The following is a 27,134-nucleotide window of genomic DNA, read 5'->3' as shown; positions in this document are numbered from 1 at the left end:
ATATATATATATATATATATATATATATATATATATATATATATATATATATATATATACACCGTCAGGTCTTTATCTTAAGTACACCTGTCCAATTGCTTTCTAACACACATCAGCCAATCACATGGCAGCAGCTCAATCTATTTCGAGATGTATTCATGGTCAAGAGGATCTGCAGCAGTTCAAACTGAGCATCAAAATGGGGAAGAAAGGTGATTGAAGTGACTCTGAAAGCAACATGGTTGTTGGTTCCAGATGGGTTGGTCTGAGTTTTTCAGAAACTGATGATCTACTGGGAATTTCACCCACAACCCTTTCTAGGGTTTACAGAGAATGGTCAGAAAAACGAGAAAATATCTAGTGAGCTGCAGTTCTGTTGATGCTAGAGGTCAGAAAAGAATGACCAGACCGGTTCCAGCTGATAGAAAGACATCAGTAACTTAAATAATCACTGGTCACAACCGAGGTCTGCAGAAGATAATCTATGAACGCACAACACGTCCAACCATGAGGCAGATGGTCTACAGCAGCAGAAGAACACATCGAGTGTCACTCCTGTCAGCTAAGAACAGGAAACTGAGGCTACAATTCACACACACTCACCAAAACGGGACTATAGAAAAACATCTGGTCTGATAAGTCTCCATTTCTGCTGCTACATTTGAATAGTAGGGTCAGAATTGGCATCAGTAAAATGAGAGAACAGATCCATCCTGTCTTGTATCTACGGTTCAGACTGCTGGTGGTGGTATAATGGTGTGGGGGATGTTTTATTGACACACTTTAGGCACCTTAGTACCAATAGAGCATGGTACCAACACACAGCCTACTGGAATATTGCTGCTGACCATGTCCATCCATTTATGACCACTTTTGCAGGCGTCAAATCTGCAGCAACTGAGTAATGCTATCATGTCAACATGGACCAAACTCTGAGGAATGATTCCAGTACCTTGTTGAATCTATGCCACCCAAGATATATTCAGTTCTGAAGGCAAAAAGGGAAGAACCCAGTGCTAGCAAGGTGTACCTAATAAAGTGGCCAGCAAGTTTTTAAATACATTTGTTTGGTGACTTATCAAGTTAAATTATGGCCAACTGGAGCTAAAAATTAGAACTAGACCTTTTATGTAAATAAGCCACTTTACTCAGTTCTTCTATTGGTTCTCAAGGTTGCAGTGTAAAAGCAGACCACACCACATAAAGATGTATATTTTTTTAGCATTCCCCACTGAATCCTCCAAAATCATGAGAGCGTCTAAGTGTGAAAGCACCCTGAAAGTCAGTCATGCAACAGGATAGGGATCCCGAGCAGACGGGGCACCTTGTATTTCTTTACTATGTTTTGACGACAGGAAAGCAGGAAAGTAGTATTCCTAAAGAATTTCTTATTTTTGTTTTTTTCTGATTAAAAACAAAAGTAAAAATTCAAATGTGGAAAGCTGCTGCTGATCGCAATTGTGGCACTTCCGTATGTTAAAGAATTAATGTGCGTGACAACATCCAGCACTCACAAATAACTGTGCTCTGTCCAGCTAAAAAAAAATCCACATAGGATGACTAAGACCTACCGCTGAGTAGCTGTTGTTGAATTTGCATGCCTCACTGGAAGTCTTGTCTTATCCACACAGTGTCACACAAGCTTCTTTCAGATATATGCATGTTATTGGCCCACAGAAACACTCCTCAAACCAGCAGTTCTCTCCACTCCTACTGTTAAGATGCATCTCACATACATGCTTCTGAGTTTAAATTAAAATTTTAAGTCTTACTATATTTTTTTTTTCAGACACAATAAGATAGATGGTGTTTGTGGCGTTAAAATGTCTCTTGTTAGTTAATTATCTGGGAAAAAACCCAAAGCTGACGCCATAATTGAGTCAGATGTTTTATGGCTCCTCCAGCAGTGATTTTTACAGTTCCTGCCAGCCACTCTGTGGATCAATCCAAACACGCAGGATTTACAGGTTTCAGCCAAAAGGATACAATCAGTAGTTTTTACTGTTGAAATTGATTTTTTTTTTTTTTTTTAAAAGAGTCGATTTATGTTTTTAACCTCCCAAAAACATATTTGGTCACTTTAATACCAGCGTCCTGTTTTGACACTGAAATGTAGCCCCGTCTCCATAGCTACATATCATATATTAGTGTAACCCACATTTCCCTTGAGAGGGATTTTCTCAGCTTGGGTCCCAGATGCCTTTAAGTCGTTTCTCTCTCACGCTCTCCATTTTATTTATTTATTTTTTAAATTTGCTTCTGAAGATGCCTTCGGCTGTTGATGAAAGCCATCTTTTTTTTTATCCAAACTAAATTGTACAGCCTTGACTGCAGGCTCACAGAGTTTCTCACCATATTTATGCGTTTGCTTCCATATGGCTGATCTAAAGCTTTCTGACACAAACAGAGCACTGAATGATGAACCTGTGTGGAAGGTCACATCCTGGAGACTTATGTTTATTCCTTTTTCTGGCAGCAAGTTTTTTTTATACATAACCTTCTCGTGTGTGCACAGGCTGATCTAACGAGTGCGTGCTTAATAATTTTTTTCTTGATTTTATCTTAAAGATATACAGTGCTTTAAACCCAATTATTTATTAATGCTGGTTTATTTTAACTTAATGGAAGAAATGGCCTAGTTTGAATTTGGTTTGCTTCTACAAGAGGACATTCAGAATACCTAATGTCATAAAAAGTCAGACTTTGAGAGGGTTAGCAGGCCACTGGGGGTCACTACAGTGGCACACAGTGCAGTAGGTTTTCACAGGGTTCACCTGTGCAGCTTAAAGGAAGTAATACTGATTATTGGGATGTACCAGCATCCTGAAAACAAATGTTTTTGAATGCAAATACGTTGACTTTCACGCCCAAAGGATGTTCATACCAAATAGCAGTGGATGCAGTTTATTTTCTAGGCAGAACTTTCCTTGAAGTGATATCCTAAAACCTGTGGGAAAAGGTGGGCCTGTACATTTGCATTTGTGTTTTAGGCAATCTGAAAGAGGTTAGGGGGACCTAACTGCAAAGAAGATGGCGGCTAGAAATCATTAGCTAGATGAAAGTCCAGACCCGAAACATACATACATACACCCCCCCCCCACACACACACACACAGACACACACATTTTGGTCAAAAAATACCCTCGTTTTTGGTTAAAAAAGACTAATAAGTAGCTATTCATTTCATTTTTTTATTTTTAATCTTTGAACCTTTTACACCTCTGTACAACCCTCTAATGCTCTTTGACGCACCGTAACACTTTACACGATCAACGTGAATTAGCTGATCTGCAGAGGAAAGCGACTTTCCTCTGGTAAGCAAGACTTTAAAGCAGTTTTTCACCGATATGCAACACATTACTGATATAAAATGTTATATTCCTGCCCAAAGCTGCTTTTTTGCGCAACAGAAAAAGCTAATTCACGTTGATCGCGTAAAGAGTTGAAGTTAACTGCGGTCAAACGTCAACACTGGTCATAAGCTACATCTCTAATGTAAAAGTCTTAAAAGTTTTACAAATCTGAACACTTTGTTAATATCCTTTTTGAAATTGAATAATCCTGAACACTAAACCGTTTATTCAAATTGAAAAGTTTTAATCGAAGTGGCTACAACTCTGAAATTTTGTGGAAGAATTTCCGTTTCTGGCTAATGATTTTCAGCCGCCATCTTGCCTGTAATCAGGTCCACTTGAAGAGAGTAGCCGTGAGTGTGATAAAATTATGGTTTGAAAAACAAGAACTCTTAAGTTTAATAACATTGTTTTATTTTTTTCATTTTTACTATGCTACTTACTATATGTCTAACAAGAAGTGTAAGAGTGAAATCCTTCACTGCAGAAGAAATCATTGTTGCTCTGTGTGTTTCCAAAACTCCCCAAACATGTGTGTTTGTGTGAAGAAGTGAACTAATAAAGAGGTGAGCAGCATGAAGTGTAAAGTTCTGTTGTAACTACAAAGAAGAGACTTCCCTTCAACACAGAGAAGACATTGACTGAAACTGATGTTAGAAAGTACAATGAATACTTCTCAATTGACATGGAACTTTAAACAAGAAGCTGTTGTAAAGATTTATGCAATAAAGATCAAAATTGCCTCATATAGCATTTAAAAATGCTTTAGAGAAAAATCTTTAAAGAAATTGATCTTTAAAACAATTGCAAATGTGGAATATTTAACCTGCTTTGCATACAAATCTAAAAGCTTATACAATTACATTTTTTTGATAGAGAATAAAGAAGGAAAACAAACTATACTATTATTGCTGTAATTTAGCACTGAATGTTTGTAGTACCGATGCTCTTTAAGTTCAACTCTTCACAGAAAAATCTAGAATCCAAATCTGGTTTCACTATAGTGCTGTAGAAGAATCTCTGAAATTTTGAAAGAAAATAGTTGATGAGAACATTCTCACAACTGCAAACCCTTTAAAGCACATACTGGAAAGTTCTTCGAGATGTGGGTGAAGAATTTTCAGGCTCCAACAAAGAACTCCACTGAGTAATAAAGTTGTTGGAAGAAGTTGTAGATGAAGTCCATGAAAGCTTTACATATGTCATGTCAAATAAGAAGACAGACGTACAAAATGTTCTACACACAGACATACATACATGTAGACAAACCCTTTCCAAAATAACAGAATATTACAGAAGTTTATTCATTTCCATAATTCCATTCAAAAATGTAACTTTTATAGAATATTGGGTTATTTTTTAATAAATTGGGGTTCCAGTTCATAAAAAAAACACAAAAAACAGGATTTCAAAAAAATCAGAATTACTTTATAAAAAAAACCATTTAGTTCTCAGCTTTTGCTAAACAATAAAAACAATGATAATCATCACATAAAATCAGTCAAAATTAAGTCTTTTTAAAATGGTATGTGTATCTTCATCACTTCAACATTCTGGGCAGGGGTCAAACAAATGTGTTTTTGCAATTATCATGCTTCTAAATATCATTTTACCCAGAATCCTCAACTAGATATAATAACTCCTCACAAATGTCTAGAAAAGTGTATTAGTGCTGTCAGTAAATCATTGTTTCGAATCTTCCAGAGCCAAACTTCAGCTGCATTTCCTCCCTCTACTGTGAACATTAGGGATGCATTATTCATCAAGTCATTAATTTATGTAGCTGCTGCTGCTTAATTGAGAAGATGCAGCTGAGACAGAGAGACTTTAAATGCCCGCAAACCACTGGAAAGTTTTGGGCTTATGCCCCTGTGAGGCACTGCAAAGTTTCCCAGCATGCCTCAAATAAAGTTTCCAACTCTTGTCAATACCTGTGAGGAAAAGTAGTTTTTCTTTTATTAATGCATGAGCAAGCCACTACATAAAACAGATATCAAAATATGTAATAAAATAAATGTGTTTTGTATTTTTTTTTTACATTAAATCCTGTCAAGAGGGTTTTAAACTAACTACATAATACATAAATTGAGAGAATTAATAAACATTATTAAGATCAACTGGATTAAATTGATTATGTGCAAATGTACTTAAAAAGTCTGAGGCAAACATTATAAGTCTTCTCTGCAGGTTTTTATTTTTATGTGAAATCTGGTTGCCCTTTATTTCCCAATCTTCAAATGTAAGCAAATTTGTGTTACAGATGTGAAAACCTTTACAAAGTTGTCCCGCTTCCCGTCTCACAGAAATGAAATACTGTCAAAGCTGGGGTTGACAACAACTTGGATGTCTACTGTTTGATGCAAATGTTTTCAACAAGCTCAAAAATGCAGTGACAAGAACAAGAAACTGCATGAAAGACATTTTACGAAATCTTTTCACTTTCAGTGGGAGGTTTTGATTTGTAAATCTGAAACAAGTCTTGACTGTACAAAAAAAGTTGATCTTGTACCTATATTTAGGGAAAAATTAATAGATTTAAAATAAAGTAAATTTCAGCACTGTTACTTTTACAGCTGACCATAGGTCAACCTTTCTGAAACAATTACAGAAACATGTGTTTGTATAACAAAGTGTATAACAAACGAGCAAGGTGATTAAAATTAAATGAAAGAATAGAACCTCTTCAACAGATATGCACTCACAGAATTAGTTTTAATCAGTTTTTTAGTATATTAACCCTGTAAAGGCAACTATATCAAAGAATTGGCAGAAAATGCAACTTTTCTGTAGATTAAGATGTTTTTAAGCTCTTTGATGAAATCCACAAAGAAATTTTTGCAATAAAATGTTTTAACGAGATACAGAAAAGATCAATTATGATACGTTGACATTATTTTAAGATGCAAAAATATTTATGAGTGGTTAGGGAATAAACACGACAGAGTATTAGGGTAAGTTTAAAAACGTTTTTTTTTAAAGTACAACTTTAAATCTTGTAAATTTACAAGAAAAAAAGTCATAATTGTTAAATTACGAGAATAAAGTCATTTTTTTTTTTACTTTAAGAGTCGTAGGCTAAATGTATGACTTTTTTCTTGTAAATTTCCGTGATTAATTTTCTGAAAATGTTTTTTGTCATTTTTATTATTTTTTCATTTAATTTCCTTTGAGTTATCTGTGAACTTTGATTTCCATCAATCTTGGTCTAAGAGGAGAGATGAAGCAGCAGCTGCTTCTTCAGCTGAAGCTCACGGCTGGAGCTCCCACTGCAGACAGAAGAAAAGAGGAGACTGGGGTAAGTCATTTGTATTTAAATGAATTTATGGAGCTAAACTTTTAATACTTATTTGTATTAATTAGTTTCTTTTGAGGAAATTTTACTTTTGTTAAATTGATGAATTGTTTTATGTTAATCTAAGACAGTGTTGTGAATTACAATATGTACGTTTTTGCTCTTTCATCAGCCAGATAGAAACTTTACTGAAGTTTTTTGCTTTCAGGTCATTTTGTTTGTTGAAGTTGGTTTTGGTTCTGTTTTGGTTTGTGTTTTAACAATTATGTTTAGTTTTTTTGTGCCAACACTTTGTAGTTTTGTGAGTTTATGACATTTTGCCATTTAGGTTTAAGAAAATCCTGCATTTTGTCATCGTTTTTCAACCTGTGACTCATTTGTGAAAGCTCAGTTCATCTCATTTTCAAAAGATGCTTTTGTTCTCTTCTCACTAATAGTCTGCAGTGATGGTTGTTTGTTTCCAGCCTTCAATCTGTTTTCAGTGCACTTTACACTGAGGCCTGACCTTTCATGTCCTCCGCCATGGCGGTGACGCAGGAAGAACGGCATGTTTGAAGATGTGATTCTGCATTCCGCTCTGTCTCCATACATTCCCCCCAAAGGTCTCACTATTTGAGCACAGAAAGGGACAGCACCTTTGTTGTTATTGTTTTTTTGTGTGTACAGACAGTTTTCTTCAGTGGCTGTCACAACAACAAATGACCAGCGAGATGCTCTGACCACGGCGGTGTGTTTGGTGCAGAATGAGTTCTGGCATTGTCTGGCTGACTTAACTGCAGACCACTGAACACCTCACAAGCACCACCCATGAAGAAAACAGTGTTTGTGTAAAAAAAAAAAAACAATGACAAAGAAATTGTGTAAAACTTTCCAACAGCAATCGGACCCCTTAGGAGGTTAGCAAAAGTATTAAGAGCTTGGAGGATATTTTTTACCTTCAGTAGAGTCAGATTTTACTTTAAAGTACTGAATACACATTGTATGTTTCTACAGCAGATTTGTGCTCATCTGAGGGAACAAAAGCCACAGTGTTCATGCTTTGTATTGATCAAAGTGACATAAAGACACAGCCATGATAAGTTGTTTTCCAGCCCTTCAGACTTTGTGTTTGCCTGCATGGACACATGTTTTCCTCTGTAAATCAACAAAAACATTTTTTTTAACAAATTCAAAGGGTCAGTCATAGACAGATCCCTAGTCAAACCAATCACAATGATAGAAGTGAGTACTTTTTCCATCTTCTATAGACCTGTTGATGTTTCTAAAACATCTATTTAAAAAAAAAAATCACAATACTTTACAACTTGTTCAGGGATGGATGGGATGATTTATCACGTTTCTATTCTCATTAGAATAGAATAGAATTTTACTGATCCCACAAAGGGCACATTTGTGTTCCAGCCACGAGAAGCAATGTGGGGTTCTGTGCTTTGCCCAAGGATACTTTGACACAAGGAATCAAACCTGCAACTTTCAAATCAGAGGTTGACCATTTGTGACATGGCCCCACAGCCTTGTACCTTACAGCCTTGAGAGCACAAACACACTTACTGCATTAAAAAAAAATCTTTAAGGAAATCCAGACTTTTTTTTTTTTGTTGATGTACAATATTTTTTCTCATAGGCTGAGGGTTTCACGGTGGCATAGTGGTTAGCGTTTTCCCCCCTCACAGCGAGAAGGTCCTGGTTTGAGTCTCCGCTGGGTTCTTTCTGTGTGGAGTTTGCATTTTCTGCCTGTGCTTGCGTGGCTTCGAACTCCGGTTTCCTCAAAAAAGTCCAAAGGCATGCTTTATAGGTTAATTTATTACTCTAAATTGTCTTCAAGTGTACATGCGTGTAGTTGTGTGGTCCCACAGCAGACAGGCGAACTTATCGGGGCGTATCTCGCCTTCACTCTATGGTAGCTGGAATAGTCTTCAGCAATCCTATACCGCAAAAGAGGTACAGTCCATTCTGGATGGATGGATGGTTTTTGAAAATCTTTACAAATTTTGTTTCTAACATGTTAATATTGCAATAAAAAAACAGAGGGAATTCAGTCTCACATTGTGCTCAAAGCCTTGGTTTGTTCTCTACTGGGTGTTGAAGTATATAACTAAACAGCAAATAAATTATTTCCGAACTGTTGGTGTTAATTGGAGGAAAAGATGTTCAGTTTCAAAAGTGTCTGAAAACATTTATAAACTGATGCTTTGTTTATTTTCTCGTGATGATCACTTCTCTCAGAGGACAGAGCGAGAACACAGCACGGTCCGTGCGCATGCTGGAGCTGCTGCCATGACAACATGCTGCGCTTCCTTTAAAATAGTTTGCTTTGTGTGAAAAAGGATTTAAACTTAAAAATATAACAGTATTTATTTATTTTGTAAATGACCATGGTATAAGCTCTTCCAGGTGTGCTTTATCAGACATGTACGGACTTCACCAAAGCCAGAGAATGACACAGTATGAACAAAATAATAAGATAAAATGTCTGTAATTATAAATCGCAACTAAGGCGATAATTTGACAGCCCTAATTTTAACTCCAGACATATTACATTTTTAACCGAAGAAAGATTCTAAGATAAACTATGGGCTCACATGCAGACTGGAACTAATGTTCTGTTTACGAGGAGTTCTATTCCAACCTGTTACTGGTGCATTTTTAGAAATTTTTAATCAACAATCATGTTTTTACGAGGACCAAAAAAAAAAAAAAAATCCAACTTTTAGCAACATTCGTACAACATTCTCTGATATTACCTAAAATTTACTGATTACTGCTGCATCTGGTGCGTGGCATCTTGTTGTGAAAATCCTCATTTTGAGATATTTTCATTTAAATTTCGGACATTAAAAAATAATAATACAAAATAATTCTACATGATGGAATACCTGACTGCCCAACCATAAATAAATATAGATGTTTTTTCAAAAGATGGATGGGAGTGGCAACTATGTTTGAATAGCATTTTTTACATCTTTAGACAACTGTCGTCCTCCTAATGCCCTTAATTTTGACTGTTTATGTATCTGCTTATATATGGATGTGTAAGCATATGTATGGATATATGGATATGTTTGTGTTTCCACACATAAAAATAGGTCAATTTTTACCAGAGCACATAAATGTGAGTTTGTGTGTACACCTCTCTGCCTTCATTTTCATATCTACTGGTTGACATGTTCAGTTTGTTTTTACTTTCACACAACCCTCTGCATTTATCCGGACTTGGGACCAGCACAAAGGAGCACCGGATTGTGTTCCCTTGTGGTTGCATTACCTCCGAACAAACGGACGCACGATCAAATGAACATATGTTTTGTTCATTCGTTCATGCGTTCTTGTGTTTGTTCGTGTGTTCGTTAACTGGCGTTTGTTTTTTGCTGGTATAGGCACCTTTTTAAAACTTTTCCACATCTAAAAACCAAAGAGCAAGTACAAAAAAACTGATAACTTATGGTATAAAAAACATGAGCAGTTTCTTATGATAGGGTCTCTCTTGAGTCAAGTCCATAAAATAGAAGGCAAAAAAAAAAAATTCAAAAAAGGCCAAAAAAAAAAACAGGAACGAGTTCAGAAAGAGACAAAGAGGAGGATTCTAGGAAGCGAGAGGTTTTCCCGTCAATCGTGGTCAGAATTCCTAATCTTTATTTCAAGACCTTTGAATAAACTTTTCTTTGACACTGTCTGCCTCCTCTTGGAATTGTGCAAGTTTTGCCATGAAGACGTCTTGGTAGAGGTTGACTTGGTCATCCTTTCCCTTGATGACCTCTTCTGGTTGAGAGATTTCTTGGTTCTGGTGGTCCTCTGCCTGCTGTTTCTCTGTCTCTGTTAAGGCATCTCGGATCTTTGCTGTTGTCTTTTGTTGGTCTTTTAGGAGTCTGTTCTTTAATTTTTCACACAGCAGCTTCTGGTTCTGGAGGTGGTTCTTTGTTTGGACCAATTCAGCCTTTAACTTAGCGGACTCTCCCATCTGCTGGGCTAAGCTGCTGTTGGCTTCATTGGTTTTCACCTTTTCTCTCCAGAAAGATGCTTCCAGGTCCCTGATTTGGCAGGTGAGGCTTGAATGTTCCTGATTCATTTCTTTTAGCTTGTCCATCTCCTGATGGAGTTGGTCAAGTGTTTTGTGGTGGTCCTCTTCAGACTTCCTAATTTGGCCATCCTTTTCCTGGACAAGCTTTTTGAACTCTTGGAGAAAGGTGGACTTTTCTGTTTGCCACTGCAGTCTCTCCTCTTCCTGCTGTGCCATCATCTGTTTTAGGGTCTCCTCCTGGATTTTCTCCAGCTGGCTGATTTTTTGTCTGAGTTCTGAATTTTCTTGAGTTTTTTCATGGAGTCCTTTGTAGACAGACATTTTCTTCTTATTCTTGGCAATTTCTAACACAAAAAAAGCCCAGGACTGACTCACTGTGGGCTATTTCACCCATAGCTGCAGACAAAAAAAATTCTAACAGCACGGCCTGGAGGCAAAAAGTGTATTACAGCCGTAGAGTTTTGGAACACCATAGAGAAGCAATGGTGGACCAAAGGATAACCTTTGGCGGGCCTAATTTGGCACGCGGGCCCCACTTTGGGCACCCATGCTTTATGTGGTTTTCAAACTCTGTTTCAAATAAAAGGAACTTGTTTCAGTGAAGAAGTTGTTTCCTGTTTTTTTGCAGATGTTAAGATTCAAAATAATTGTAATAATTTCCAACTTTGAAGCAAAAAAAAAAATGTTTTTCTTTTTTTTAATTATTTTTGTTTTGTTGTTGCCTGAAAACACTTCTGTCAGTTTTTAATATATTATTAAGAACACAGTAAATTGGAGACTGCATTGACTTTTCTTTGTTTTTCTCCACATATATCCTGTCTTCACCATTTAATCTGATTTTTTAAATTTGTTTCATTTCATGTTTTCCTTCACTAAAACAGATTTAACCAAATAAATATATTTTTGTCATTAGTTCAATTGTCTTTTAAAATCACCTTTAAACTAAATAATTTACAAAATAACACATTTTTATTTCTTTGCAGTAACATTTTTACTTAAATAATAAATCCTCTTTTTATTTGCAACCTGATTGATGATTGGTTAAAGATGTTTTAATATTTTTTCAGTAAAATTGCTACAGTATAGACAATTCGGAAGTTCAATAAGGTTTAACGAAATCTGAATTGTATCCAAAAAAATGTCTAGCTTTGTTTTTTAAACACTGAAATATTTAGAATTTTGCCATGAATCAGGAAAAATCATACATATATAAGTGTTTTACTCATAAAGGTGCAGAAGAAGAAAACATGGACTTTGCTGCAGAGTCAGAACAGAACTCAACTGAGATGTCAGAGTGCTGATATATAAATATATATATATTTTCCTTTTTGACCCTCTTCAGCAGTGAACATCCAGAACAGTCTCTGATTTGCTGCATTCTGCACCAGCTTAAAGCTTAAGATAAGAATCAGCCCACTCCTCACAGGACGGAGAGTTAAATTGACTCAGCACTTTAAAAGCTGAAGATTTAAACCTTTATTGAAAAAAAAATCCACATAAATGCTTCTTCATATAGATCATTTATGGAAAAATACACAAGGGCTTTAAAGCTGTAAAGGTGGGTAACTGCTGAGCAGAGAGGGGAGCTTGGGGCCTGCTCAGTGTGGCTTCTACATCACAGCAACAATAGCTTTTTCTAAACAGAATTTTATCAAAATTAAAGTTTAATACTTCTTACATGTCTCCTCCATCATCAAAAAATACCTCAGGAACATATTAAAAACACTTTTTTTATGGGATTTGGTTTTTAGGAGCACCATCTTAACACAACTACCATCAAAAAGGTCTCTTAAGTTTTTTTGGTTTGGAAGTTTTCTGAATGTACTAAATCCCTGAAATCTCAGGAATCAGAAAATAAAAAATTTGTATGTCAGAATGTCTCCTGAACTTTGAATCCTGAAAGAGTAATAACTCAGAAGGGGGATAAGCCAACAACTCACTGCCTCAGAGGCAAGTTTGAAGAGGCTGAGCACCCAAAGGAAGCAACTGAACAGGCCACGGCAGCACTCAGACACAAAGACATTGAGGGATGGGTGCAGGAGGTGAAGAGTGGCCTTGGTCTCTCTACTAGCACACCCTCCTGGGGAAAGGCCAACCCTGCTGAGAGACGCAAAATGGTGATCCAAGAGATACGCCGGGAAGAAGAAGCAGGAAGGTGCGCCCAAGCCGTGGCACAGGTAAAGCAAGGGCAGTGGATGGGGTGGGAAGGAGTGGAGAGGAGGAAGCTCTCCTGGAAAAATCTGTGGGAGATGGAGATGGGCTACCTATGACGTCTTAACTTCTCCTGCAAACATAAGCCAGTGGTATGGCAAAGACCCCACATGCTCTCTATGTCAAAACCCAGCAACACTGAAGCACATCTTGGTGGGATGCAAGACTAGCCTCAGTCAAGGCCGTTACACCTGGCGACACAACCTGGTGCTAAGGTGTCATGCAACAGTACTGGAAAGACAAAGAACAAGCGTGAACGCCGTTCCTCAATCTTCATCTCATCGGCAGCTAACATCCTTTGTCCGTGAGGGCCAAGCCACCTACAACCCCACCAGTTTAGCTGACATTGGACCGCTGGGATAAGTACGAGACTGGAAGATGCTTGCAGATCTGGACAAAAAACTCTGCTTTCCACCAGAGATAGCATCCACCATCATGCGACCAGACCTAGTACTGTGGTCATCCTTGCATAAGCTCGCCTACATCATAGAGCTTACAGTACCCTTGGAGGGTGCAGTAGAGGAGACCTATGAACGAAAGATGATGAGGTATGCTAACCAGCAGACGCCAGAGAACAAGGCTGGTGTGTAAAGGTTCGGCCAGAGGAAGTAGGCTGTAAGGGATTTGTGGCCACCTCAACCTCCAGGCATCTCAGGGAGATGGGCGTGTGAGGGAAGGTTCAAAGGCAGGCAATTAAAGATCTCTCCAGGGCTGCTGAGAAGGGGAGTCAGTGGCTGTGGATTAAGAGGATACACCTGACCTGGGCCTCCAAATGTCTGGTGGCAGATGGGGCAGATGGTACACTGGGATTCACTGCTGAACCCTCTGGAGGTGTTGTGGGCCTATCAGCGAAACATCTAAGAAGGAGGGTGCCCACTTGAAAACCCAAAGGATGTCACCATGCCACAGTGTCTTATTGGTGCCATTTATTCATGGATATTAAGATCTAATCCTACACAACAGACCATAGGAGCGTTCTCTCAGGTGGAGGACATCAAGGAGGAGTTCTAGAAATCAAGTGAAAAGTCAAGAAGCCGGCCACATATCTAGAGCAGATTTTGATGACGACTACTCACTGTCCGTAACAGTGAGTAGACGTCATCGTTTAGTCATCAGTAAACAAAATGTTTACATGGCCACAAGTAAACGGAATAAATGCCTGATCAGAATAAAAATGTGTTATGTAAACATACCATTTGGAATACTCTGGCCCGATCAGACTCATTCAGATCCAAATTTCCCTCCAATGGAGATGGATGGGTTATACCGATTGTTGATCCGATCGTGGTGCATGTAAACAATCCATTCCGATCGTGTGTCATCAGTGTGCTAAATTTTACGTCATGCAGAGGGTGTGGCGCTCCAGAGAAGTCTTCGGAGCGCGAACAGGACCGACCAGCTGCTCTCCACGAGGGATCTGTTTCTCTGAGCAGAGAGCTGGACTCAAACCTTTCATGTCTGTGAGTGCATACATGCGCGCCTGTCAAAATTATTTATTCCGATCAAACTTGTGGTGCATGGAAATGTTTGCTACAATTGGAAAGTTTTTCAGGGCTCATTTGCATAGTTCTATTCTAAACTTATCTTTGATCCAATCAAGGACATTTTGCTCATCTAAATGCAGCTAATGAATCTATGAAGCCTGTTTTTAGACTGTAGGAGGAAACCAGAGGGCCCGGAGTAAACCCAACATGCACCAGGAGAACGTGCAAACATAAACCAAGGTCTTTGCACTGTGAGACGAAGGTGCTAATCACTAATCCACAGTGTATTTCCGATTAATCCACATGTGAAGCAGATATTGTAATCCTAAAATCAGTTGCACAACTAATTTGTGCACAACTACAAGAATAAGAAAACATTTTGAAATAGGTTTGATTTTACTTTTAAACTCCACTCAGGTTGAATTTAGGACTTCATGTGAGACGTGAACATAAACCACTTGGGGTTTGGCTTGGAAAAGTCAAAAGTTGTGTCCGTCGCATTTGAATGATGAGTCATTTAAAAAAAGTGTTTCAATGCATTTTGTATAAATCATTCAAATTTCCATCATTAGAACACATAAATAGTCTTTGTAAAGTGTTCATATTTTTAAATTGTTTTTCTTTGGCAAATGGGTAATATCATAAGTGCCCTTTAAAAAAAAAGAAAAAGTAGTGAGCATGTGCCTCAAATGCATTAGAGGGCACTCAGTAGTCCTGCACTGCGTAGTCTGTTAGGGGTTAGGGAATGGTGAAAGTGTTCGGACACAGTCTCAGTCTAGGACTGATCCCTCAATTTCCACAGTGAAGCTCTGTTCAAAAGAAATGTCTTAGTCTCAAGTTGGATTACTCCAATTTACCAGTGATAAATTGTCCAATACTAGAACAATTCTAAACATATTGGTTGACTGGATTGACCATATTTAGTTCTGTGATGTCATTTCATGCGGAAAATGGGAATAAATACACTTAAAAGAATCAAAAATATTTTATGCAGTCCCGTTTTTTCTGTTAAAAGTTTGGAGTCTTCTTTTGATTCAAGCACAACGATTGAAACTAGATGTATAATTTGCAAAACAAGCTGTTGCACAAATTTTATTGTCCTGCTCATACTGGCAGTTATTTCAAAGCTAGACGTGTCCATGTGCATGTCAAAAATGTGAGTTGGTCCAAAGCCACACAGCATAAATTAGTGGGCTTATTTGTGAAATAAACAGCACAAAAAGTCTTCTGGGAACCTGTGTCAGTCTGATCAAATAGCTCAGTTGTGAATTCTCCGGAGGCCCATTTTTCAGTGTAGCCCACTCTTTTGTGCTCCACAGTCAAATAGGCCACAGCATGGCACTGAAACGAGCTCTGCTCACAGGAAATCCCGAGGGGGCCGTTGTGTACGTACACATCTGGGGATGACTGCACAGGGACTTCATCCAACTATGTTATTAGCATTCAGTCCAGCTATCTAATCACGTACTGGAGATGAACTGGGCTATTGACAAAATGCAAAGAGTTTTTATTGTTTTTATTGCAAAACAATGAAGTCAGGAGAAAAAAAAATGGAGCTTACTGATCTGCAGCAGCGTTGAACATTTGGGCCATGAGGACCTCACATCAGCCACACATCTACGTGTGCAGAAGGCCACGTTCCCATCTGGGATTATTTTGAGCTAAATGGTCTGAATTCACATTGCTGCTGAGTCTTTCAGGGGATCCCATTTGCATGAACCACATGCTCGAAGTGGTCTCATTATCCATTTAAAAACCACCCCAGCACAAACAGCGTACTCAATAAAGCTGGAAAACTCAAACTATATGAACCATATGAAGGAGCAGCTGAGTCCAATCAACTGTAAATATAATGTAATAATTTGTGTTGTAGGGAAACGTGCTGAAGGCATGGATGGGCGCACAGCGGAGAGGCAGCAAACAGTGGCTTGTTTTTGAAATGGCGATTATCTGAACATCGATAGAAGTGAGTTATTTTTGGTTTACAATAACACATTTGTCAACAGGAGCATTTCAGGAGACAGCAGATTGGAAAGCAGAAGCTTTGATGGATGGTATAACAAGCCACGATGGTTTCCAATTAATTGCAGCCTTGACAGTGATTTGTGTTGCTTCATCCTAATGTGATGACCTCAGCACTTTCGCTGTAAACCCTAAGTCCCGCTAAAGCGTCACGCCGCATCGGGATGCTGTGTTTGTCCCTCTGGCAAACATTCGCATTTCAGTCACAAGCATTACGCTCCTGCAGTGGAAATGTTTATGCAGCTGTTTCAGGCTACTTACTGTACAACTTTAGATTCCGCTTTTTGTCCCTGTCAGTCCCTGCAAAGTTCAAGAGCAGCTCTTTGATGCTGGGAAGTGGCGCCATTTTGAGGGAATGGTCCACGGAAACCACGCTGAAGTGACTGTGATGGTGAGGAGAACCACACGATGAGCCCTGGAGCACAGCAGCTGGATGACAGAAGGGCCAATGTCTTCAATGAGGAGCTGACAGCTTCAATGAAGCCTCATGGCAGTTAACGGTCACATTTCAGTCATCACAGAGTACGTGCTACCGCGTCTTTATGCAACCATGAGCATAAAGTTCACCAATCATTCTGCATTTATTTATCAACCCCGACAACCCTAATGTGTTGAGTACAAGCTGAAGACAGCAACTACGCAGACATTTTTCCATTGATAATGAACTGACTGTTAGCACAAATATGACTTATTTTAGGAACACATCAAGCACCAATAACAGATATAACACATTCTCACTCCCAATTAGTCACATACAGACATATTTTCCTAGTTTCCCAAAATAAGACTTCCTTCAGAATCAGAAAATAAAAAGGAGGAAAAAAATCAGATTACATTTTTCCCTGTTTGCAGCTGGGTACCAAAGGGCTTTTGGACTGGTACAGCTTCGTGGTCCCGGGGGTTGGGGCTGATTCAACAGGAACATCAAACATGTCAAAAAACAACGAGTTGGGGACACCCAAAATATCAAAAAGTGACATGGAGCGGGCCCGAAAAATACATCTGTATATTAAAAGTTGGTAGTGAGAATGTGTTTGATTTAAACCACCAGAATAAAGTTTCCTTTCTTCTTTATGTGAAACCTCTCAAGCCAAGGACAGAACGCAATCAGCAATGTGAGTTCAAGTGGTCACTTCCAATGAAAAGTCTTTGCAAACATGTGAAAATACGCTTTTCAGGCTTCCACATTCAAAACTCTTGCATTTAAGCATGTCTCTGTAAGTTTTTATGACCATTTTAAGGCTCTACTGCACTGCCATTTAACGCTTGTTGAGAGTTAAACCCAGTCGAGCTTTGACAAAACAGGGACTCTGATTTGGTAGCGACGTATGGATAGCATTCCTTTTAATTTATGCAAGTGACAATCATTTGAAAATTAATCTTTGAGGAGAAATTGCATTTTGTGCCCGGCTGGAATTATATGACACCAAGCCTTTATATATCAGAATAGAGCTGTGAAAGAAAAAAACCTGGAGCAAGATTACCAGGATTTCCACCGCTTTCATAATTTGCACCAACCCGCTTCTGACTGTAGTTGGCAGACATGCGCTAGCATCAGTTAACGATAGTACAGTGTGAACACCATGGGCTAAACATGTGATTTTGAGCCCAGCACCTGGTGTGAAAGCAGTGGTAGAGAAAAATAGGCTTAATCCAATAAATGAATATTAATACAGTGATCCCTCGCATTATCCCAGTTTACTTATTGTGGTCTTGCTGTTTCGCTGATATTTTTCAGGGCAATTTTGTTTCTTGCACTGGGTTCTGTGTCCTGACTGGCTGTTGACCATGTCAGTCAATCTCCTCTCTGCTGTGTCTCCTCAACAGAATGCGTTCAGTATACCAGATTTAAATAAATGTTTAATCTCAAGCAGAACTTTGTTTTCAATCTTTAATACTGGATTTGTTTCATTTTTTTTTATACAAATGTTTGAATTTTGACAAAGAAAAAGTGTAAAATGGTCATAATTTTCTTTTTAACAGATTTGAAACAAACTATGGTACTGCTGGGTTTTAAAGTGTTTTTTTTGTCAAAAGGGGAGTTTTTCTAGACATTCTAACTCAGGACTTTTCAATCCTGGTTCTTGTGATCAACCACTCTGTCTGTTTTCCAGATTTGATTGAGCTAATCAGCAGGTAGAAGGGTTTGGAGATCTGAAAAAAGGTGGTAGATCTCGAGGACCAGGAATGAGCAACCCTGTTCTAACTGAAGCCACTCCATTCTTGCCTGGTGTTCCTCAAGGATCAGTCCTAGGTCTACTGTTGTTTTCATTGCACATCAGCCCACTTGGAAAGATTTGTAAACATTTAATGTAACAATGTATGTTACCACTTTTTTACACTGATGACATGCAGTTGTTTTCAGTGGTCCTGAGTTCCATAATCTGACAGAATAATTAGATTACATTTCTTGTGTGAAGTTGTGGCACGCTAGGAACTCTCTCCAACTAAACTAAAAAACAATACTGAACCCCAATTCCATCAATGTTTTAGCTCCATAGATCTCTAAGGTCTCCTATCTAGTCAAGCCTCAGAAATGTTGGTGTTTCGTTCAACCAATATCTTTGGACTGCCATTCTAGAAGATCGTAGGCTTGGTTCTTGCCTTCTCTGCCCATGTGTCGAAGTGTCTTCGGGCAAGACAGTGGACTCCACATTGTTCTTGGTTCTCATAGGTTGGCGCCAGTGTTAGGCGGTGGAGCCGCCATTACTGTGGGAATGTGTGTGTGAATGGATGAATGGGACTGGGGCTGTAAACCACTTTGAGCCTTCTAAGAAGGTAGAAGTATACACCAAATATGTTCCACTTCAGGATTTTGTATGTGCAGGGTTACTCTTCAAATAAACGTAACTTAATCACTTTCTTATATTTATACTTATATTTTTTACTTTTTAATCTGTATACTTTCAAAAATTCTGTCCCGGCCACTGCAAAAAGCACATGTTGACATCAACACATATAATTCTTATTCTTAGCCTCGCTTCTTTATTTCAGGTTTTAAAATAAAGAACATTTTACTAATCAAACACATGAAGTAAGTGCTTTTATAAAGCAGCAAAGAGATTTGCATTTGGGTTTTGTTGTTTTGTGCGGATTCATAAGTATTTATGTATATATATTTTTTTGCCAATTTAATTTTTAGAAAAAAAAATTAGGGAAAAGTTTTTTTGGACTGGCAATTTTTTTTCTTATTTGTAAACATTTTTATGACTGAAATTAAAAAAAACGTACATGCTTTTTTTTCACTGTTTTTTTTTTTGCAAGCAAATTTGCAGCTGTTTTTTTAAACCTTTTTCTTAGATTATGTTTTTTAGTCAACTTGCAGTTTTACATAATGTTAAATTTTTTATCTTCCTTTATTTCTTTTGTTACATAAAAAAAGGTTACTTTAATTTTTTTTTCTAGATCTTTTTATTTGTCAGTTTCATTAATGTATTAGACATTTTAACCACACTGTTCATTTCTGCAAGTTCTCCCTTACACTTTTAAGGTAAAATACGGCCCACACACCAGCACAGTAAATGTTCCTTTTATAAGAATAAAAATCTTTTGATAACAGCAAAATTAGCATTTGACTTTCCTATCAATGCTTTCTTTGTTATGAATTATATTAAATGTGTTTTAATTTGTTACTATGCTTATTTCTCAAGTGATCATCTAAAACTAAACCACTGAATCATTAGTGGGAGGAACAGATATTTATGTAGACAATTTGGGTGTAATGATGCAACTTAATCATTTGATTTTATCAATTTGACAATAAATAAGTTATTAAGCTGTATCCTTTTGAGTAGATTTCTTGGTTTCTGGTGGTTCTTTAATGGTTAACCCCACCTCCACACAGTAATTGAAGGTTTTTTAAGGAAAATGAAAATAGAATAAATTATTTTCAAGAGCCCAAATCCAAGGATGACACACTAAAATAGTGCCTATTTTACCCTTTTGACATTCCACAAATTTGGTCAAATTCATTTTTAAATGAAGAATGCTCCTTCCTCTCCATATCCTTCTTTCCTCAAACATTTCTCCCAGAAGCTGGAACTAATCAAGAAAAGAAGAGGAGAATTACACACACCTGAGTGTCAGTTTTCCTGAGTTTATAATTACTCGCTAGAGGACACGATTACACTGGCCCGGGAATTATTGAAAGGAAGTTAACTGGATGGCATTTTGTGACAGCAGAACGGCTGGAAATGGCACACCACACTGGATTTAATTTCTGCACTTCGGAGGAATAAAAAGGCAGAGCTGATCTGAAATGTCAGGCCTGGAGACTTTCACCTTTGCAAGGAGACGATTCTTACAAGTGGTGAGTCAGCACACAGACAAATAAATAATCTTCACACTAAATAGAGAGGCTTACGCTTTTGTCTGCATTGAAGATTTCTTTGAAATAACACTCCTAGGATCTTCATCCGACACGCAGAGGATTTGTTTCTCATGCTCCACAGCGTCTGCCGCACAGGCCGCCATATCTCTTCCCCCCTTTTTGCCACAGGAGCAGTTAGCAAATCAAGTTTATTAGAGCTCCTAATTACAATTACAGTCTCAAAGGGCGTCACAATGGAACAATAAATGAAAATGATAAATGAAAGCGGCGCAACACACCGCCCGTCCCCCATGAACCTTAGACCTTCTGCGAGAGCCAGAAAATATCCTTCCAGGAAAACTCAATTAGGGAAGAGAAGCAACAAGCTTCAGAGCATCGCAGGAAGAAAACCGGGTTCCAGAAGATGCAATAAAGTCTTAAGTTTCTGCACTAACTGGGCTTCAAATCAACTAAAATCTGAAATGATTAAATCTAATAAAGCAAGATACGTGATTAGTGAAAGATAAAAGGACAAAGCTCGGTTGGGTGATCATTTTAAAAAAAGGCTTGATGGTCAGAACATAACTCTAAATGATGCAGGCTGCAGCTTTCCCATCCGGTCACACAGAATTACAGCTGAGCTACATTCACAGTTATTAGAGGAGAGCGTGAGTCCTCTGAGACAACAGAGGACCTATGGAGAAGACAGAAAATCGAGATGCATGTGTGCTCAGTCCTAATCTTAAAATAAACTTGATTGATTTGAAAAAACAAAAGGACAACTTAATGCAAGCAGTGTCAGCAAATGCAGATTTAGACGCAAATACAAGCGTCAAATATGAAAAAGCAGTTTTTCCTTGTTTTAGCATTAGTTTTAAAGACCAACTCCAATAAAACTCCATTTTTTTGTGTTTATGTGGAATTTTTCTAGTAATGGAGAACATGTATAAAGAAAATGGAGCTCAAAATTGCCTTTCTGAGTATTTCTTAATAGTAATTGCCATGAAATAAAATAAAAAACATAAAATAAAAAATAAATAGATAAATAAATCAGTCGGAAAAAGAGCTCACATGATGTCACAGAAAATTGGCTAGGCGGGACACAAGTTCTCTCCTCTGAGCTTCCAGGGATGGGGAAGGGAATGTTAATGGAGTTTGCCAAGAGTCCCGCCCACAACTCAGAGGCAAAATCCTAATGCTGTATTCACCCAGGGCATGTAACCCATGTTCATAAATGTACATTTTTGAGCGCACATTTAGCCCACGATGTTCACACTAGACAAGCAGGGAGGGACTTCTTCTTTTTGCCACTGAATTGTCCGCCATCTACAGTTGGAAGAGGCTTGGTGCTAAATATTGAAGCAGTGCAAATGTTGTGAACTTTGCTTCAGGCTTTGTCTTTCACAGCTCTATTCAAAAGACTTGGTGTCATATAGTTCCAGCCAGGCGCAAAGTGCAATTATTCATTTCTCCTTCATTTTCAAATTAAAAGGGATTCCATCCATTACGTCACTACCAAATCTGAGTCTTTGTTTGGTCAAAGTTTAACTGGTTTAACTTTTAACATGCATTGAAAGTTAATGCATTTTGCACTTCGAGCCCCAAAATGGTCGTACAAACCTGTGTAGTGACACATGAATGCTAGAGTTTTGAACGTGGAAGCCTAAAATGCACATTTACGATGCATGTTTACTTTTCACTGAAAGTGGCCACTTTAATGTAAGTTGCTAAGAACAGTGTGAACATAGCTTAGTGAACTTCTGCTGCTCTGGAGAAAATAAAGTCCCAAAAAACTGTTTTGTTTTTTTTTTAGCTAAAAACGACACAATCATAATTAAAAGACCACTGGGAGCACATTTACAAAACAGTTGTACTCATAAGTTTAAATACCCTAAAAGAAATTCTGATTTCTTGGTCATTTTTCATAGAACAGTGAATGAATAATAACACAAACATTTTTTTTCCACTCATAGGTAGTGGTTGGGTGCAGGGATTTATTGTCAAAAAATAATTACCCTTTTTAAAATCACATTGACAATAAAAACCTTTCCTAATGACCCTGTTCAAAACTTTACATACCCTAGTGACTTTGTTATGAAAACATGCACACGAGCTGATAGAGAAGGGTTTGAATAGCTGCTAAAGGTAACCTCCTCACCTGTTACTCGTTTGTCTGTAATCAATCACTGTACACAAAAGGTCTTGGAGTTTCTTGGCTGCCACAGACCCTTCATCCAGTGCTGCACTGACATTTCTGGATCCTGAGCCATTGGAAACCTAAAGTGCTCTCAAAGGATCTACGGGGAAAGGTAACCAACCTGTACAAGACAGGAGAGGGAAATAAGAAGATATCCAAAGAAGCGAGAACGTAGGTCAACAGTGTTCAAACTGGGACCAGGAAGTGGAAAGAGAGAGGTTCTGATTGGAACCAAACCACAGTCAGAAATTTCTGACACAACAAATTGTTAGTGGTGCAAAAAAAAAAAAAACTCCCTCAGATAACTTGTTATCCATGCACTCTCTAAAAAAACGGTGCGGTGTAAAAGTTTTGAGATGTACAATAAGGAAGCACCTGAAGAAAAATGGTCTTCATGATTGAATCGCCAGAAGAAAGTCTTTGTCACAAATAGCTCACTTAAAATTCGCCAAGTAACAAAAAGACAAGCCTCCAAACTTCTGGACCAAAGTTATTTGGAGTAAATACAACAAGATTGAACTATGTGGCCACAACCACAAACGCTACATTTGGAGAAGAGTCAACAAGATCTATGATGAAAATAACACTATTCCTACTGTGGGACACGGAGGTGGATCACTGATGGTTTGGGGATGTGTGAGCTACAAAGACACAGGAAACTTGGTGGACAATTTATGGCAAGATGAATGCAGTAGAAGATACTGGAGGAAAACCGTCACTCTTCAACTGGGAGGATGCACATGGAACAACAATCCAAAACACAAGGCCAAGTCCACCTATCATTGGATCCAACAGAATAAGGTGAAGGTTCTAGAGTCTCCTGACTTAAATGTTATTGAGCCACTCTGGGGAGATCCCAAAGCAAGACAGCCTAAGAATTTAAATAAACTTGAGTTTTTCTGCCACAAAGAATAGGCAGCTTTACAATGAGAGAAAAATAAAGAACGTCATCTACAAAATATCACAAGAAACTTCAAGTTGTAATTGATGCAAAAGGAGGCAATCCAAGGTATTAAGAACTGGGGTATGTACACTTTTGATTTGTGTAATTTGGGAAGTTTCTGTTATATTTAAAGAAAGAGTTATCACTGTTGTAGAACAATAAACAGCTTAATCCAACCACTAACCATGAGTGAACAAACGTATTTCTGGATTCATGAAAAATAGTCCAGAATTCAGCATTTCTTATATAAACTTTTGAGCACAACTGTAGATCAAAATATGATTTAAGTGCATGGATCCTGTCTTAAGTCCAAAAGGATACTGCAGCATCCATTTCGAGAATCAATATATTTGACTAATATCTTGAATGGTTTATATGTTTTATATCATCTCCAAAATCTGTTGTTTTTCATAAGAAAAACTTTTACTTGTTAAAATTAATATTTTCTGATCCAGTATATGAAGGTTGGCGCTGTTTCTGTGAAATCTGCCCACTTTCAATGTTTCTTTGCTTGTTCTGTTTTTCATTGTGAAGTTGCTCCTTTAAAAAACTTAAAATAAGAGAAGGTGTTTTCAGTGTCCACTCCACCTGGAATGTTTCTGTAATATTTTGTCTCAAAAAATCCCTCATGTTTTTGCAGCTGGCAGAAGTGTCAGGTCAGATTCCGTTCAATTTAACTTGAGAAATCCAGTCCCGATCCCCAAAAGGCATTTCAACTCAATAATTTTGTTTGTTTTTGACAAGATCCTATAGCGGGAAGCAAAAATCAGGTCAGGCGCTGCTGCTGCCGCTGTGCGCAAACACGCCTGGGAGTCTGCACATAAACGCCGCGCTCTTGTACTTTTCGCTGTTGCTGTGCGCAGAGGTGAGAGGTGGCACCACAGGAGAGCGTTTGGAGACGAGGAGGTGAAGCTTCTCATTTTTTCCTGTCCCCAGTCCCTCCGTGGAGCCAAACACCACCCCAAGGTCGCGCGGTGGATATATGATCAGCTCCTATTTCCTCCCACCGCAATGACTCAGATGAGATTACTTTATCACTGTCAGCAGCGGCGGCGCATCCCTGCCAGCCGGGGTTGAACCCCGGGCTCCTGCGTCAGCGCGCTGGATCCCTCAGTACGGGGCCCGCCGTTTGTCGCCCTGTTGTGCACAAGCGCACAAGGACGGGGGGAGAGGATGGGGAGGGGGTGCAAGACGCTCTCACCCCCTGCCACCCCCTCCCTCCCTCCCTCCTCCTCCAGAGCATCCCTGACAAGCTGGTCGGTTAACAGCAAACACTACATGCCCATGTGGGCTTTGATAGCTGTGACAGATCACCGCCTGCACAGCAGCCCCCCGGGTTCAGGGTTTGCCCCCTCTTGTCCAGCACCAATCTGAGATGGGCAGAGGGAGGGGGCGGGAAGGTTAGTTTGAAGAGGGCAGAGCTTTGCGCGCGGACGCCGAATTACCCGTTATTTCCCGACTGAGAGGAGAAAAGAAAAGAAAGAAAGAAAGAAAGAAAAAAGAAAAAAAGATCCCTTCCAAGTGGATAATAACAGTTGAGGGAGAAATCATTGGGACTGAACGTCAGAAGCTAATTAACTCTCAGGAAACCGAGACGGAAGACAAAACAGCCAGAAACGCAGCAGCTGCCGGTGAGAGTCTGTCTTTTTCTTTTTTTCTAAATCACCTGTGATCCTGTTCGTCTCATGTATGATGTGTGGGCTCCCGTCTCTTCACACATGCAACAACTGCTGTCCGTGTCGCTACCGCGGTAGAATTGATGGCTTAACAGGTCTCCGCCGCTGAAGTGCAGCGGCTGCCGGGGATGCGGCGCTGCCTTCCCCGCCTGCGTCGGTGACTGAAGCCGCCGCCGCTCGAGGTCCGAGAGTCGTGGGCATTTTCCGGCGGCGTGACATTGCGGTGTTAAAACGGGGTCTCACCTTCTGTTTGTGTCGAACTGCAACACAATGCGACACCGGGGCACGCGCTCAATTTGTTACTTTTCTGTTAATGGCTAATTAAGGCGCGTGACGCTTTTCGAGAAAAGCCTAACGAGGTGCACCTGTGTCAAAACTCCGGGCTCGTGCTTTTGAGCGCGCGGGCTCCCTGCCGCAACCTGTGACAAGACTGTTGATCTGAGGCTAACTTAACCTTGGATTAAACCCCCGTTCAAGCGATGCCCTGTGTGCATTTGGTCCCGAACTGTGCTGCTCGCTTCATTTTCAGGTAATAAAAATAACATTTCTAGACTTTTCCACATAGAAAACAACCCCCTGCATCGTTTTTTGACGCGTGTCCTTCAAACAGGTACTAAGAAGACGCTAATCAGCTCTTAAGAGCATGTTTCTTTCACTCTGTTCTGCAGTCTTTAGACCACAGGCAGAAAACCATCTAAAAATGTACACAAGTAAGAATAGTCACTTCATAATAACAGAAAAAGTAATCATGGATAAATATACTGAAAAAGTAAAGTAACTCTTGAACTACAATACAGTCATAACATACAAAACCATAGTTTTTAAAAGCATGTTTTCAACTGTAGGGATATGAAATATATTAGAAGCATACTTTTGTTTTCCTTTATTGGATATGGAACTCCAATGTGTCACATTTTTAAAGTTTATTATTTTAGAAATGTTATTTTACGTAGTGTTACTTCTGCTTAACTAACTTATAAACAGCAAATTTGTCATTTCAAATTTCTTGATATACCAGAATGTGAACGTTTTCTCCAGATGTGTTAACCCAACGCGCTTATAATCAAGAAAATTTTATCGACAAAATCTGATTTATTGGTTTATTTCAAGCATTATTATACAATTGAATAAAAAGACAATACAGATATATTAAACCCATTTCAGACATCAAGTCTAACATTGATTAGAAACTAAAGAAAAATGAACAAAGATATTAGGAAAATGACGCCATTTTCTTGTAATAACTCCTAATAATATTAGACTTTTTTGCAGATATGCACCCACAAATCACATTAGAATCATTAAATGTATTGATTATCAATTAAAGTCAAGTGGAGTTTGATTTTTTTTTCTTGCTTGAAAGGGAGCAGAAAGAGACATCTTACATAATCCCACCTCTATTTTGTTTTTCCTTTTATGTATATTATATTTGCCACATTCTAACAAATAATTACCTTTTTTATGTAGTTATCTGCTAATTCCAATGTTATTGTTCATTCATAGTTCGAAAGAGGTACAATTAGACCAATAAAAATACTAAAAAATAAAGTAACAACATGTGTTTCTTTTTTGTCACAAAGTTAAAGTAAAAAGTATGCAATACTTCTCTTGGTGTTCTGTTTTAAACAC

At 38.5% G+C, this 27,134-nt stretch overlaps 1 protein-coding gene and 1 long non-coding RNA gene across 2 annotated transcripts in view; one reads left to right on the top strand and one right to left on the bottom strand.

The window, feature by feature from the left end:
* Positions 1–6,395: 6,395 nt before the first annotated feature.
* Positions 6,396–25,788, bottom strand: LOC112142585. Its single transcript, XR_002918612.2, has 3 exons — positions 25,496–25,788; positions 16,642–16,809; positions 6,396–6,619 (listed from the first exon to the last, which is right to left on the bottom strand). It is a non-coding gene; the product is annotated as an uncharacterized LOC112142585 (long non-coding RNA).
* gabra3 (gamma-aminobutyric acid type A receptor subunit alpha3) overlaps positions 24,468–27,134 on the top strand; it is a gene marked incomplete in the record, with an annotated part of 167,556 nt that continues 164,889 nt past the window's right edge. The window contains 1 exon segment of the mRNA XM_024266048.2: positions 24,468–25,460.

This window comes from Oryzias melastigma, linkage group LG14 (genome assembly GCF_002922805.2).
Source record: "Oryzias melastigma strain HK-1 linkage group LG14, ASM292280v2, whole genome shotgun sequence".
In the NCBI taxonomy this organism is placed as follows: Eukaryota; Metazoa; Chordata; class Actinopteri; order Beloniformes; family Adrianichthyidae; genus Oryzias; species Oryzias melastigma.
This window is presented reverse-complemented; position numbering and strand designations above follow the sequence as displayed.